A 15416-nucleotide genomic window follows, 5' to 3' on the forward strand; every position below is an offset into this window, starting at 1 on the left:
CAATGTTCAAGGTGGATAGGATGGACAGTTACGTCCTATAAACAGCGCTAGGGTCATTTACGGACGGCCTACCTTGTATGCAATGTGTTGATATGAATCTCTATATATTTTGGGAGGCTGTGGTATGTTCGTGTCGTGTCTCTGGAAACTCTGGTCCATTGTATAGTGTTATCTCAGCACAACATACCGCTAACAGGTTGGTCATGTCACATACACTGCCTTCCAAAAGTTACACATGAACATTTACAAATATATATGAGATATAAAAATATGTAAACCTTGTTAATACAGGCTTCAGTATAATGTTATTTATCATTTTATTTATCTTCTCGTAAATTTATTTTTAAGAGTTTTTTTCAGTGATAAATTGTCAGCAAGGCAGTGTATATGAACTGGTGAGTTAATTGGTCATTGTCTTCAGAATTGTGAATTAGTGAGTTTTTAATGATTTATGTATCACAAACAATATGCATATGATTTCAATGTTTATTTACAAGAGAGGGAATATTACTCCGATAATACAATATAGTAACAAAAGCCACTCCGATAATACAACATAATAAGAAATGCTACTCCTATAATACAATATAGAGACAAAAGCCACTCCGATAGTACAATATGATGACAAATGCCACTCCGGTAATACAATATAGTAACAAAAGTCACTCCGATAATACAATAACAAAAAAGTGGTATATTGCTTTCGTAAGAGAAACTTAAGTTACCAAGAAGTTGTCTGACTACAAGTAAGATCTGTTTCAGAATTTATTTACATCTTAATATTTTACATGTATGGCAGGTAATGTTAAATATAGGGATGTTGCTCTTACACTGATGAAATTACATATGCCATTTTGTTTATACACACCAAAAGGAGCTTTTAATTTATTTTCTACCACATTTTACCTTCAGAATTACAATACTTGCAATGCATAAGTATTACTTTACAAGTATAAGATATGAACATGATTTTTGACAGTAGTGTCAAATTCATTATATTTACATCTACGGTACAGTAAAACGAGTACATAATATGGTCAGACTATAAATCTTATTTGTGGTCTACTATTTCATTTTGAAATATTTTTAAATTAATTAGTTTTATTAGTAATCGTTATGTAATTTCTACAGGTATGTTTTCATCTATACATACATAAGGCATAAAAACCAAGATTTTACATTATATAAATAATGCGTTATAACTATTATATTTCAGGCATAATATTTTGTCTGTAAATTTGAATGATTTCCACTGCGTAATTCTATACTTTTAATAACAAGTAGAGTTTTAAAACGGGTTGATTCTTCTGCATAAATATGTATGCATATTCCGTATTTGCATATTACAGAGTTATCTGTCCTTGCGGGTAGGTATTGACTGTGACGTCATGTGTTTGCGAGCGTAACGTCATACTTTTCGGAGAAAACGGCGTGAATTGCGCCCACAAAATAATGACGTAACAATCGATACCTAACCCCAAGGGAACTAACTCTGTAATATGCAAAGACGCAATAATGCATGCAAAACGTTGTAATCTTGGCAATGTTATACACACCCCTCCGTGTCCATTATGGGATCTACAATAGTCCTAATGCCAAAATAGTTAAAGTTAAAGTTACTTGAAGTTATATTAAAGATGCTCCACCGCCGACAGAGCATAAATGATAATCATCATTTGAACAATAATTAGTGTTTAATCGTGTATATATATATGTCTAATTAACACAAAAAATAATATAAAATAATTTATTTTGCCTTTGGTGCATGAGCAATCAGTAATTCATTCCATTTAGGATATAGTGCCACGGAATTTTTTCGGGATGCAATTAACTATTTTTTATATTTTCAACTTAAAGTAAAATTAGAAGCTCAAACTTTTCAATGGCGGTAATGGTGTAAATTCAGTCACTTTTGTAACTGAAGAAAAATACTAAATCGTCTTCTCCTGTTTTTAGTAGTGAAAAAATACCATTTGTCAGCGGTGGAGCATCTTTAAAGATTCACCGAATATTCTTGCTGTTTTGATATGACATATGTGCCAATAGCTTTAGTTTTAAATAAGATATTGATGCTTAATAAATGCCTTTATAAATTAACCTCCCCCCACAAAAAATAAAATAAAAAATAAACACAAAAACAACAAAAAACAAAACAACAACAAAACATGAGTTGTCTCTCTTTAATACAATACTGTTCTTTCCTCATGTCCAGTGATCAGCGTTTCTGAAAAGGCAAAATGCAAGTCAATTATCGTGGTAGCAATTCAAATCCAAATACTTTTGTTACATATCACAACACTTTCTAGATGATAATAGTTTGAAGGCTTAAATATTTTTTCATGTACCTTTCCATCCCCGGTAGATGACAAGCTAATAACTAGAAAATTTAACCTCCAATGCATTAATTACCTACCTCTGCTGACAAACAAATGCATTTTTTTCATCGCAGCTCACAGACTCCCACGGACCAAGATGTACGCCTTGTTTTGTCGTATTATAATTAAGACCAAGACACAGATGCGAGCCGCCATCAGTAGGTACATGGGATATCGGTATCCAGCTAGGAAGACCAGAGGAGTGTCTAAACGCTGTCCATACCCTTCCAAAGGTGTCTGCAGAATCAAGAGTCAGACAATACATTTCTACACTTGTTCGATTTTCGTGCTGTATTCTGATTTAGGTTAGTAGTATTAGCAGTATAAGGTACTACTCGTATATCAATGTTCACCTGAATTGACCTGTAGGACCTGTATTTTTGGTTGTTTCAGGCATATTCTAATATCGTAATATCCTTAAATTAGTGCCTTCATCAGTACTCCCGCCAAATGTGTGTCGTCCGTCAGGTGTCCCTAATCAAGTGCCATTTTCGACTTCTTCTACAAAACCATCGCAGCAAATTTTGCACACCTTCTAAGACATAAAGCCTACCACAATTGTGATAAATATGCCCCGGGGGCGTTGAGAGGGGCTTAAAATGGTTTATTTGACCAAAAAATTCAAAATTCTTCTCAACTCACAGATGTGGTAGAATTGACGCCACTTTATAGATAGAATGGTAATTCATTAAAGTGTCTTTTGTATGCCATGCATGTGCTTCTCCTCTTACAGTGGAGCATATACTAGTGCATATTCCATTGATACAGATAAGTATTACGATGTGTCCGACATGCACACTTTGTTCCATGTTGTGAGACATAATCGTATATTCAATTATCTCAAAGAAATCGGCATTTTAAACAAAATATGAACGTTTTCTCATCTTATCAACATTATGCATTATGTTTTCTCATGTGTTTTAGCCAAAACTTTTTTATTCGATGCATTTGTTTTATAAAAGCAACATCTACGATCTGTGTTTTTATTCATACTTGCACTTTCTTATCCTGATCTTTTATATACAATCATTGTATATATCCTGATATTAATGCCTGACTTGTAGTTTGGCTCTAAATGACCTTAGTTGTCGATGGGCCGTAAAACTCAAACAAACGAACAAATAAACACAAGATTAATGCTATTTGATAATCCCTTTTGCATCGAATGAAGATCACGGTCAATCAGACAGTAGCCCACCATCCTGACATGTTACATGATCGCCATGAATATACTTGACCTTTCGGTTATGGAGAAGAATTCAACGGACCGCAGACGGTTTGTTTGTTCTATTAATTTACGTCCTATTAACAGCTATGGTCATGTAAGGACGGCCTCCCATGTATTCGGTGTGTTGCGTGTATGTTTTGCGAAGTGCGTGTTTAGGGAGACTGCGGTATATCCATGTTGTGTCTTCTTGTATAGTGAAACTGTTGCCCATTTTATAGTGCTTTATCACTGAAGCATGCCGCCGAAGACACCAAGCAACATACCCCACCCGGTCACATTATACTGACAACGGGCGAACCAGTCGTCCCACTCCCTGTAAGCTGAGCGCTAAGCAGGAGCAGAAACTACCACTTTTAAAGACTTTGGTGTGTCTCGGCCAGGGGACAGAACCCGGAGAGCCTTCCTCACAAGTGCGAACGCTCAACTCAAGGCCAAAAGTGAAGTTGTGCCAAGGGAGGCATTAGGAAAGATAAAGACAGTTAGGAAGAAGAGAAAAGATAAGATCCTAAATTTAGTCGCCTTTTACGATCATGCAATAGTGGCAGCAGGTACAATTCTAATGCCCTACTTGCAGGACGGACAAAACATGATGACAATAGGGTTTCAAATGGTACACCTTAAATACATTGTAAGGATTAATACCTACAGTATTGTACAGTGAAACGAATACTTTCGGCAATCAAATGATATTCTTCGGTATCCATTGTCGCCAGTTCACTGCCATTTCCGGCACAGAAATCCTACAAAATTAAAGAACAGGTTTATGCTTGGTGGCGACAACAATTTTAGTTTTAGACTCCAGTTAGGTTCAGTTATCGATATTACTATGACTGAATGACAGATTTCCTCTATCACAAGATACACCACCACGAATATACTGCAGCCGCCCAAAACATAAAAGATAAATACACAGGGTCTTGTAATGTTGGTTTGGTTTATTAGATTTACCTCCTATGAACAGTTTGATTTTAGGATGGCATCCCCTGTACGCGGTGTCTTGCGCCTGTGAAATGCGAGGTGCGTGTTCTGGAAGACTGCGGTATATGACCCTGACTATTTATACTTCAATTTGATAAAGCAACGCTTCAGTTCTGTCATGGGTAGGTGACTTTCTTACGCTCTCACCTAATTATGGCTTACGTTGGAAGTTGTGGGTTATATTTATTGGACAAGATACATATATGTACATCTTAGTCCATAAAAGTATTCATTGAGTACATAGTGTTCGACTTACAAGGAAAGGGACGACTGGTTTGGCGTTTAGAATACTTCAGCGGGGAGATACAACATGAGTACACTAGAGCCTCTTCATGCATTTACACGTAACGCATAACATACATGGGAGACTGTCACATAATATACATGGGAGACTGTCACATAATATACAAGGGAGACTGTCATAGGACATACATGAGAGGCTGTCACAGGACACATCGGAGGTTGTCACAGGATATACATGGGAGGCTGTCACTGAACACACATGGGAGACTGTCACAGAACATTCATGGGAGGCTGTCACAGGATATATATGGGAGGCTGTCACTGGATATACATGGGAGGCTGTCACAGGACATATATGGGAGGCTATCACAGAACATATATGGGAGACTGTTACAGGATGAACATGGGAGGCTGTCACAGGACATACATGGGATACTGTCACAGGACATACATACATGGGAGACTGTCACAGGACATACATGGGAGACTGTCACAGGACATACATGGGAGACTGTCACATTACATACATTGGATGATGTCAAAGGATATACATTGGATGATGTCAAAGGATATACATTGGATGATGTCAAAGGACATACATTGGATGATGTCACAGGACATACATTGGATGATGTCACAGGACATACATTGGATGATGTCACAGGACATACATTGGATGATGTCACAGGACATACATGGGAGACTGTCACAGGACATACATGGGAGACTGTCACAGGACAAACATGGGAGGCTGTCATTGAGCGATCCCTGCTGTACAATCCCATTTAGCCTTCTCAAACTATTAAAGTCATGCACTATTTTTATCGAAAAGGAAATTCTAATACAAGTTTTACCTTGGCTTCTGTCCATGTTTTACTGTCCATGAATGTGTAGAAACACAAGTCGTATGTACGCCCCCATTGTAGCGGGCATTTCACGGTGGTGAATTCTACAAACAAAAAGCAGAAGGAACTATCAAAATACTAACTCACATAATTCAATACATATCGCTTGGTAATATTTTTATCCTCAAATTTATTTTACATCCGCCCCTTTGAGGAAGACTCTGGGATCTGTTCCACAATCGAGACACACCCTTCTTCAATAAAAACCTTAGGCTAGGCTATGCGCAACTTAGATTGGAAAAAAAGTTTTGATTTGGGTTCATTAAAGGTATATCATCCACCATGAAAAGTCCACTCGAATCCCAATGCTCACAAAATAATGACGTCACAATGAATACCTAGGGCAGATACATTTGTAATATGCAAAGACCGAACTTGTTGTACACGCATCGAGTTCAAAGCAGACGCTGACTATGAAGTGCTGGAATGTTTCGCCTGTATTTGTAATTATCAAATTTACCAAATCAAACATAACGTACAGTATACAAGAGAGATCGTCCTTTAATGTTTTAACTGTTGAATGGACGTGAAGCATGTAACCGATCAACCAGCAAAACTAATGTTCGTCCAAAATATCATTGTCGCATCGGTTTTAAGTTTTATGGTTTTCAAACGTTCTATCCATTGATCCGCTAAGACCTCTCTCTGGCTATTTCCGACTTGACTCCTTCCTCTTGTGACGTTTCTAGTTCGCCCGTTGGCAGTATAATATGACCGGGTGGGATGTGTTGCTTTATGTCATGGTGACTATAAAAAGGGCAAGAGTCACACTATACAAGAAGTCACCACACGAATATATCGCAGTCTCACAAAACACAACTAGCATATCATACACGCAACACACGGCATACATGGGAGGCCGTCCTTACCTGACTGTTAATAGGACGTTTATTTAATGAAAAAAAGAAAGAAACACACCGTCCCGGTCTTCTGCTTAACCAAGCCAACGACTATCTGACGAGCTTAATTCATGATCAAGACTCGCTTCTGCAGATGGTGACGGTGGATACAAATTTTTCCATATTGCAATATACATGTAGCAAGACAAAATACGCTGTTAGATAGTTTGTCTGATTAATTAACGTCCTATTAACAGGCAAGGTCATGTAAGGACGGCCTCCCATGTATGATGAGAGTAGCGTTTATGTAGTGCGAGGTGCGTGTTTTGGGAGACTGCGGTGTGTTCGTGTTGTGTATTTTTGTATAGTGGAACTGTTGCCCTTTTTATAGTCTATATCACTGAAGCATGCCGCCGAAGACGCTGTTATAAGTTAGACACAAGACAAAATGAGTTTATAGCAAATATGCGTTTTTGTTTTTTCTTACTTACTTTCATCCGATGTACATACCAGTGCGCTTGCTTCTATCGTGAGCGTCCTCTACGCACGTGTGATATTTTCCGCTTTCTCCTTTCGGTTGAGGGCAAACAGTTTACCGACTTGAAACTTTGCTTGTCGCTAATGTTAAATTTTGTAATTAAGAAAGCGCAAGCTTTACGGTATACAATAAGCTATATTATGCTTGACTTTTATTTTTAACGGTGAAATTTAAATTAATAGTCGCATTCAAATTCAAGCAAATCAGTCGAAATAATATTTTAATTTAACAAAAAGCTTACATCGACGTCCGATTATTTAGAATCTATCTCTTTACATGTTCATCAGATCCCTATTTACAATCTAATAATATAAAATATTACGTAGTTGGGCATGTTATGTCTATCTTTTATATTAAGAACATACATCTTACCGTGGCTTACACAGAGATAGGTCTGGTCATTTTCAATACAGATTTCTCCTATGGCACAGGAATGATCTTTACAAGCGCCACCAACTTCCTGCAAAACAAGGGAACAAGAAAATCTTTAAAATGCATATTCTTTCCTCACTCCGTAGAGGATTAACATCGATCAGAGGTCAACATCGATCAGAGAGGTCACATCGATCAGAAAGGTCAACATCGATCAGAGAGGTCAACATCGATCAGAGGTCAACACCGATCAGAGAGTCAACATCGATCAGAGGGTCAACATCGATCAGAGAGGTCAACATCGATCAGAGGATCAGCATCGATCAGATGTCAACATCGATCAGAGAGGTCAACATCGATCAGAGGGTCAACATCGATCAGAGAGGTCAACATCGATCAGAGGTCAACATCGATCAGAGGGTCAACATCGATCAGAGAGGTCAACATCGATCAGAGGGTCAACATCGATCAGAGGTCAACATCGATCAGAGGGTTAACATCGATCAGAGAGGTCAACATCGATCAGAGAGGTCACATCGATCAGAGGTCAACATCGATCAGAGGTCAACATCAATCAGAGAGGTCAACATCGATCAGAGGGTCAACATCGATCAGAGGTCAACATCGATCAGAGAGGTCAACACTGATCAGAGGGTCAACATCGATCAGAGAGGTCAACATCGATCAGAGGATCAACATCGATCAGAGAGGTCACATCGATCAGAGGTCAACATCGATCAGAGAGGTCAACATCGATCAGAGAGGTCAACATCGATCAGAGGTCAACATCGATCAGAGGGTCAACATCGATCAGAGAGGTCAACATCGATCAGAGGGTCAACATCGATCAGAGAGGTCAACATCGATCAGAGGTCAACATCGATCAGAGGTCAACATCGATCAGAGGGTCATATACAATTATTCAAACAATAAGCCAATGGTACTCATAGGGACAGCACATACAGGAGATGTCGTCCTAACATAACCCTGGCTGTTAACAAGACAATGATATAATAAATCAAACTTAAGTCATATTGGGAATTTAACATGGTTAAATAAAAGGCAACACAGTCTGCGTCTTTCAATGTAATTGAAGTGCGAGTATAAAATGCTTTAAGATAGCTTAAACCACAGCATGACATTGAGATTTTTGTTATTTATGCTCCACATAATTAAAGTCACATTATGTTTTTATGAATGCTCTAAAAACTTTACATCGATGATTCTTACGAATCTATTTTTACTTAAAGGGACAAATTCACTTAGGCGAATTATTTTACATAACCAAGAAGCAAAATATAGCATAAATGTATTGTTCTACATTTCTTATGAAACATATAACGTAAAACATTGACAAATTCCACGACATTGTTAAGTATTTTGATTAATATCGTTGAAATATCAAATTGTTGATCAATACGATTTAGCAGGTACAATATGGATGCTGTACCCATACTCGAGCCAAAGTCACGCACGTTAAACAAATAAACTACATAACTACTGAGAAGGTGATAAAATAATTTTTAGACAAGACAATTCATCTAATAATGTAAACATACTACTGTCAGAGCGATTTGATCAGTTCTAGACAACAGTTGCATTATTCTACGAGCAAGGGACAGGGCTCGGCATACAAGAAGTTCGACCACAATGTGTAATGGCGGACAGCGAGCGAGTTTGAACATATACACACATGTCACCACCATGGGCTTTTCAGGCATATCACAGTAAAACCGACTGATCTAATTTCCATAAGAACTAGATTCCGATATATGTACAAATTCTAATGTTCTTTTAGACTGAATTATCCCTTTAATTTTATTCAAATATGTACATACGTTACGACAAAAATGCATATTGAAAAATATATAAATAGAACACGTAAATGTATTTGTTTAGAATTAGCCTATGTGCCTGTACGTACCCGGATGATCAGCAGGTAAACCCCAGCAACACCACGAGGAAATTTAGAACATGCGTAGATTTATTCAATATTTTACATTGTTCATCCATATAAAACTTATTTTTCTTTCCAACAAAAAACACAATACTTAAGTAGAACTATATACTACTGTAATAGAATGGTGCTTTCCACACAAGACCCGGAGGGGCGATCCGACTGTAGCTCCCGTTATATGTATAAGTCCCAAATCGTGATCGTATAGTATTTTTAGTATACAACAGAGTCCACAGTCGTCACAAGTCCTCTCCGGATCCCGTTTCCTCCACAGGTTACAGGCCTGTATCTCAACAGGTTCGATCGCTAGGATGTAGCGGAAGCACTGACACTAATCCAATAACTCAACTAGGTAAATACAAGTACAAATAACTATTTATTATATAAAGACAAGTAATATAGAATTGATAAAGAATATATTTACAATAGTGCCTGATGTAGACAACTTACAGTAAGAGAAATAAGCATACAGTCGTCGTATATGTAGTGAAACCCTAATTATATAGCTACAGAACAACAAGACCATGTGTTCCCAAACACAGTCCAACAACACCTAACGGGAGAAAACCGACCTACCAAATGTTCCAAACTCTAAGAGACATAACTAACTGCGTAAATAGGTTTCCTATGGATGTCTAAGCCCTAAGCCCCTGACGATCCCCTACTACACTGTGCGAACTAGGTTTCCTATGGATGTCTAAGCCCTAAGCCCCTGACAATCCCCTAGAACGACACAAACCCTTGTTAGTCATGTAGCTCTAAGTATAAACCCAAATGGTAGTTCAGAGACCCCGCAAGTGTTGCACTGTTGACAGTGCACGGCGTGGTTCTGTCCCTAACCCATTCTCCCTAGTCAAGACCCAAGCTTCCTTAGAAGCAGCCAATTTTATAACGACACATCAACCCAGTACCCCAAAGTGACCACTGATTGGTCAAAGTCCGGACAGAGCACCATATTTAGGTTAAACCGTTGCTACAAAAACCCACCTACACACTAAATATAACTTCCGCTTAAATACAGACAAGGCTCAACTGACTGATAAACACCTCCCACGTGTACCACACGTGTATTCCGGCCAGCGGTCATCATCGGGGTGATCATGAGGACAACTAGGTTGATGAATGTGACTGCTAAACAGCAAACACACCCTAGATAAGACCTGTTCTCACGGTGTTCCCCTGAATTTGGGTCAAAGATACATAAACAGATCACTGAAGTGAAGACTTAGAAGAGTGCAATAACAAATATACATACTGTAGAAATAAATGCAACAATGATAGAAACCCGTTCTATCACACTACATTCTGACGACTTTAAACACGCACCTGTACGCAAAAACTACAAAAAAGCGAAGCATTGCAAAGTAGAGAACACCCCTCAGTTTCCTCCTAATCGAGCGCGCGTACCCGCTTCCCTCTTACCTGTGTAGAGTGCATTGTATGGTCTCGTGCAAAACTGTTTGTTCGCTTAATACTTGCTTATTTTCAAGTAGTTGACTTTCCATGGTTAACTCCCTTACTGTTTTCAAATGATCAATCTCTGATAATAGTTTTTAAAGAAATTGCAGATTTTAAGTAGGATTTTAGTGTATATAGACTTATTTATAACAAGAGGTCCATGGGCCTTCATCTGAAAATCATTTCAGCAAATTATAACAGGAGGGAGGGGAAAAAACCATTTGGTGAAATAGAAATAACGGCGTTTTGTAGAGTCACTATACAAAATATTTTCCTATTCCCAAAAGGATGTTTGATCAAATTTGGCTAAAATGTTTTGATGTGTAAACTCATCATCTTCTATAATTGGGGCCCAACGTCTCCTGCTTCAGGGGGATCATATCATTTATACAAAATCTGGTTACCCTCCCATCCAGATATTTTTGACCAAATCTTGTTATATTTCTTTCGAAACTTAATGACAGGTGCTTTTTGAAGGAATTTTCCTCTGTTTCCCCGCCCCTCCTGCTCGAGGGCAAACAGAGCCATCATTTATACAAAATCTGTTCACATTGTCCAAAGATGTTTCTGACCAAATTTGGTTAAAATTTAATGAGAACTTTATGACAAGTAGTGTTTTGAAGGAATTATCCTATATTTCCCCTATTGCACTACGCCCTAAGGCCCCAGGGGGTCAGAGTCACCATTTACAAAGTCTGTTTCTGGCCAAATTTGGTTAAAATTCGTTGAGAACGTTTTAGCTAGTTGCGATTTAAAGCGTTTGCGCACGGCATATGGCGCACAACGACGGACGGTGCAAGATGACAATAAAGACGACGAAAATAAGATGATAATGTATTAGCATCGTCTGCCAACATCTATCAGTTGGCAAACATAACTGGGGTCAAAGGTTATACAAAGCCGTCATCATGTGTGATTTTACCCACGTTTGAACTATGGCACCAACACAGCACAACTTAAATAACGGAATTCCCTGGTATTCCCCAGTCATGATTAACTACCGTACGGCATTCTTAATTAAGAAATAACGTCATAAGGTTATCAACGATTAAAATTATTACGAAATCATAATGGGGATTATATGGCATTTTAACACGAGTATCTTCCATTTAAAACGAAAGAAAAGCGACCATCAACTCATATCGGAAGTGGTCACCAAATTTTTCTTGTCATAAAACAAGCTATGAGTTGGTAGATTTGCCAAAGCTAGGGAAAATTATAAAAAAAAATATAATATCATAAATTTTTAGTCGTCTTTTACGATCATGCCATAGAGAAGCAGGTAAAATTCCACAGCAAGGGTGGTTTTTGATATGCATGTAGTGCATACATGTGTGTTTGTTTGTTTAATCAATTACTGTGCTATCACAGCTTAACGACGACGCAACCCCCCCCCCAAAAAAAACCCCCAAAAATTCTTAACCCTGTGTCCCATTTCCAGAAAATGGGATAATTATCTTTTGAACGCTCTGAACACCATAACAATAATTCAATCTGGATTATTAATAGCTTGCATTGAAGACAACTCCTTACTGATCACTATGGTATATGAAATGATGTGAATATGGGCGAATAATTTATTATCGAAAGTTGAATTTCGAGAATTCCTGTAAAAATCGTTAGTCGAAAAAGTACACGTTATATCTTTTACTTATAGAAATGCATCTTTGTATCCTTTAGCGATCCCCGCACTCCATTTTTTTGTCATGCAGAACAAATTATCACCGCTCCCGGCTATTTTTCTCTGTCGTTTCCGATTTGATAGGAGTCCCTAGGGTTTTTACCATATAGTATTCACTGAAGCGGTACTCTATTGAAGGCATATCTATAGCCATCATCTACTTTGCTTTCGGAGTAGGAATCATTCTCGGTCAGAAATATCTATAGTAGTTATTAGGGAAAGGCCAAGGTTGAACTTTATTTTGCTTTTTCGTTGTTCAATCAGATCGATAATTGTCCAATTTGGGTTGATTTGCATGAAAATGAAGGTCTAGCCAAGTGAAAAATGTCAGAACATTATACAAATATGTCTGAATGTGAGGTGATGTATAATCCATTATGTATTTTATGAGGAATGTGGTTTAAAAAAAATGAAAATATGCAACAAAGGAGTGGGACGAATGGTTCGCCCGTTGTCAGTATAATTTGACATGGTTGGGTGTGTTGCTTGGTGTCTTCGGCGGCATGCTTCAGTGATATAACACCATAAAAAGGGCAACAGTTCCACTATACAAGAAGACACAACACGAATATACACTTTACCGCAGTCTCCCAAAACACGTACCTCGCAGTTCACACATGCTATATACCGCATACGTTGGAGGCCGTCCTTACATGACCCTGGCTGTTGATATGAAGTTAAAATAATCCAACAAACAAACAAACAAGGGGAACCTACATAGGAAATTTGAATCATATCCCTTTAATACTTTCTGAGAAGTAGCTGTAACAATCTTCAACTACCAAATCCAAGATAGCGGATCGTCAATCATCTTGTTGTTTGTTTGTTTGTTTGATTAATTAACGTCCTATTAACAACTATGGTCATGTAAGGACGGCCTCCCATGTATGCAGTATGTGTGAAGTGCGAGGTGCGTGTTTTGGGATACTGCAGTATGTTCGTGTTGTGTTTGTTGACCGATCGGTCCCAAAATGTAAACTTCACAAAAAGCGCCTTAGGAAAATCTATATAAGAAATTTAAGAAAAATCCCTTCAGTACAATCTTTGAAATAGCAGTAACAAAATATCAATATCCAAGATTGCGGCCGGTCGGCTATCTTGTAGACCAATTGGTCCAAAATGCAATATTTAAAACAATAGCCTTAGGGAAACCTACATATGAAATTTGATAAAGATCTCTTTAACATTTTCTAATAGCGATAACAAAAACTGTTAACGGACAGACGGAAGGATAGAGACGGACCACAGGGGAAAGGCGATTTCTGATGCTGTTGAGTTAAACAGATTTTCATTTCATTATTTTTTCCATTTCCTCCATTCAGTTTTACATTTCCGGAGAGTTACGTCACCATTACTATATTTTCAAAGTATATTGATGATTGTCAAGAAGATGTTCAACTCGGAGGGATCAAGTGACGGATATTCTAATGGTGAAATTTGTTAAATTGTTTCTATGTTATATGCCTTTTCGTCCCTTTTAAAACAGATTTTGTCATACATCTTAAAAGATCTTGTTTGATATCAATTTTGTTTGTTTTGTGTGATTCATTAACGTCCTATTAACAGCCAGGGTCATGTAAGGACGGCCTCCCATATAGGCTAATGTGTATGGGATGTGTTACGTGTATGAAGTGCGGGTGTGTGTTTTGGGAGACTGCGGTATACTGTAAATCAACTTTCTTTCTTTCTTTAAATTTAACGATCTCTATTTCAAAACAAGTTCGCGAAGTTTAAAGATGCTCCAACGATGACAAATGTTTTTTTTTTCACTATCAAAAACAGGAGCAGACGATTTAGTATTTTTCTTCAGTTATAAAAATTGCTAACTTTACATAATTACCACCATTGAAAGTTTGAGCTTCTAATTTTACTTCAAGTTTAATATATATGAAAAATAATTAATTGCATCCCGAAAAAAATTCCGTGGCATTATATCCTATTTGAAATGAAGTAATGATTTCGCATGCACCAAAGGCGAAATAAATTATCATAGGTTATTTTTGTGTTAATTAGACATATATATACACGATTAAACAGCAATTATTGCTCAAATGATGAATATCAGTTATGCTCTGTCGGCGGTGGAGCATCTTTAATATTCGCAGATTTAAAATCTTTTCCGGAAAATCCTACCAGAGTTAATAATGTAAATGTTCTTTATGAATTTCGAACTTATTTGGGTCGCGAAATTCGAAAACGCACGCGAAATGAAATTGGTTTACAGTATTCGTGTTTTATAATTAAACGTCACCATCCTTCTTTGTATAGTGGAACTGTTGCCCTTTTTATAGTGCTATATCACTGAAGCATGCCGCCGAAGACACCAAGCAACACACCCCACCCGGTCACATTATACTGACAACGGGCGAACCAGTCATCCCACTCCCCGTTTGCTGAGCGCTAAGCAGGAGCAGAAACTACCACTTTTATAGACTTTGGTGTTTCTCGTCCAGGGGACAGAACCAAGAGCCTTCCTAACAGGGGCGAACGCTCAACCCAAGGCCAAAAGTGAGGCGGTGCCAAGGGAGGCATTAGGAAAAATAAAGTCAGTTAAGAAGAAAAGAAAAGATAAGATCCTAAATTTAGTCGCCTTTTACGATCATGCAATAGGGGCAGCAGGTACAATTATAACGCCCTACCTGCAAGAAGACACAACATGGATATACCGCAGTCTCCCAAAACAAGCACCTCGCACAACACACACGCAACACACCGCATACATGGGAGGCCGTCCTTACATGACCATAGCTGTTAATAGGACGTTAATAAATCAAACAAACAAACAAACAAACGTCACCATCCAGCAGTGATTCTAAACTCATAGAAGTGCTCTTCTACGTCT

The sequence above is a fragment of the Argopecten irradians genome, chromosome 13 (assembly GCF_041381155.1).
Source record: "Argopecten irradians isolate NY chromosome 13, Ai_NY, whole genome shotgun sequence".
NCBI lineage: Eukaryota > Metazoa > Mollusca > Bivalvia > Pectinida > Pectinidae > Argopecten > Argopecten irradians.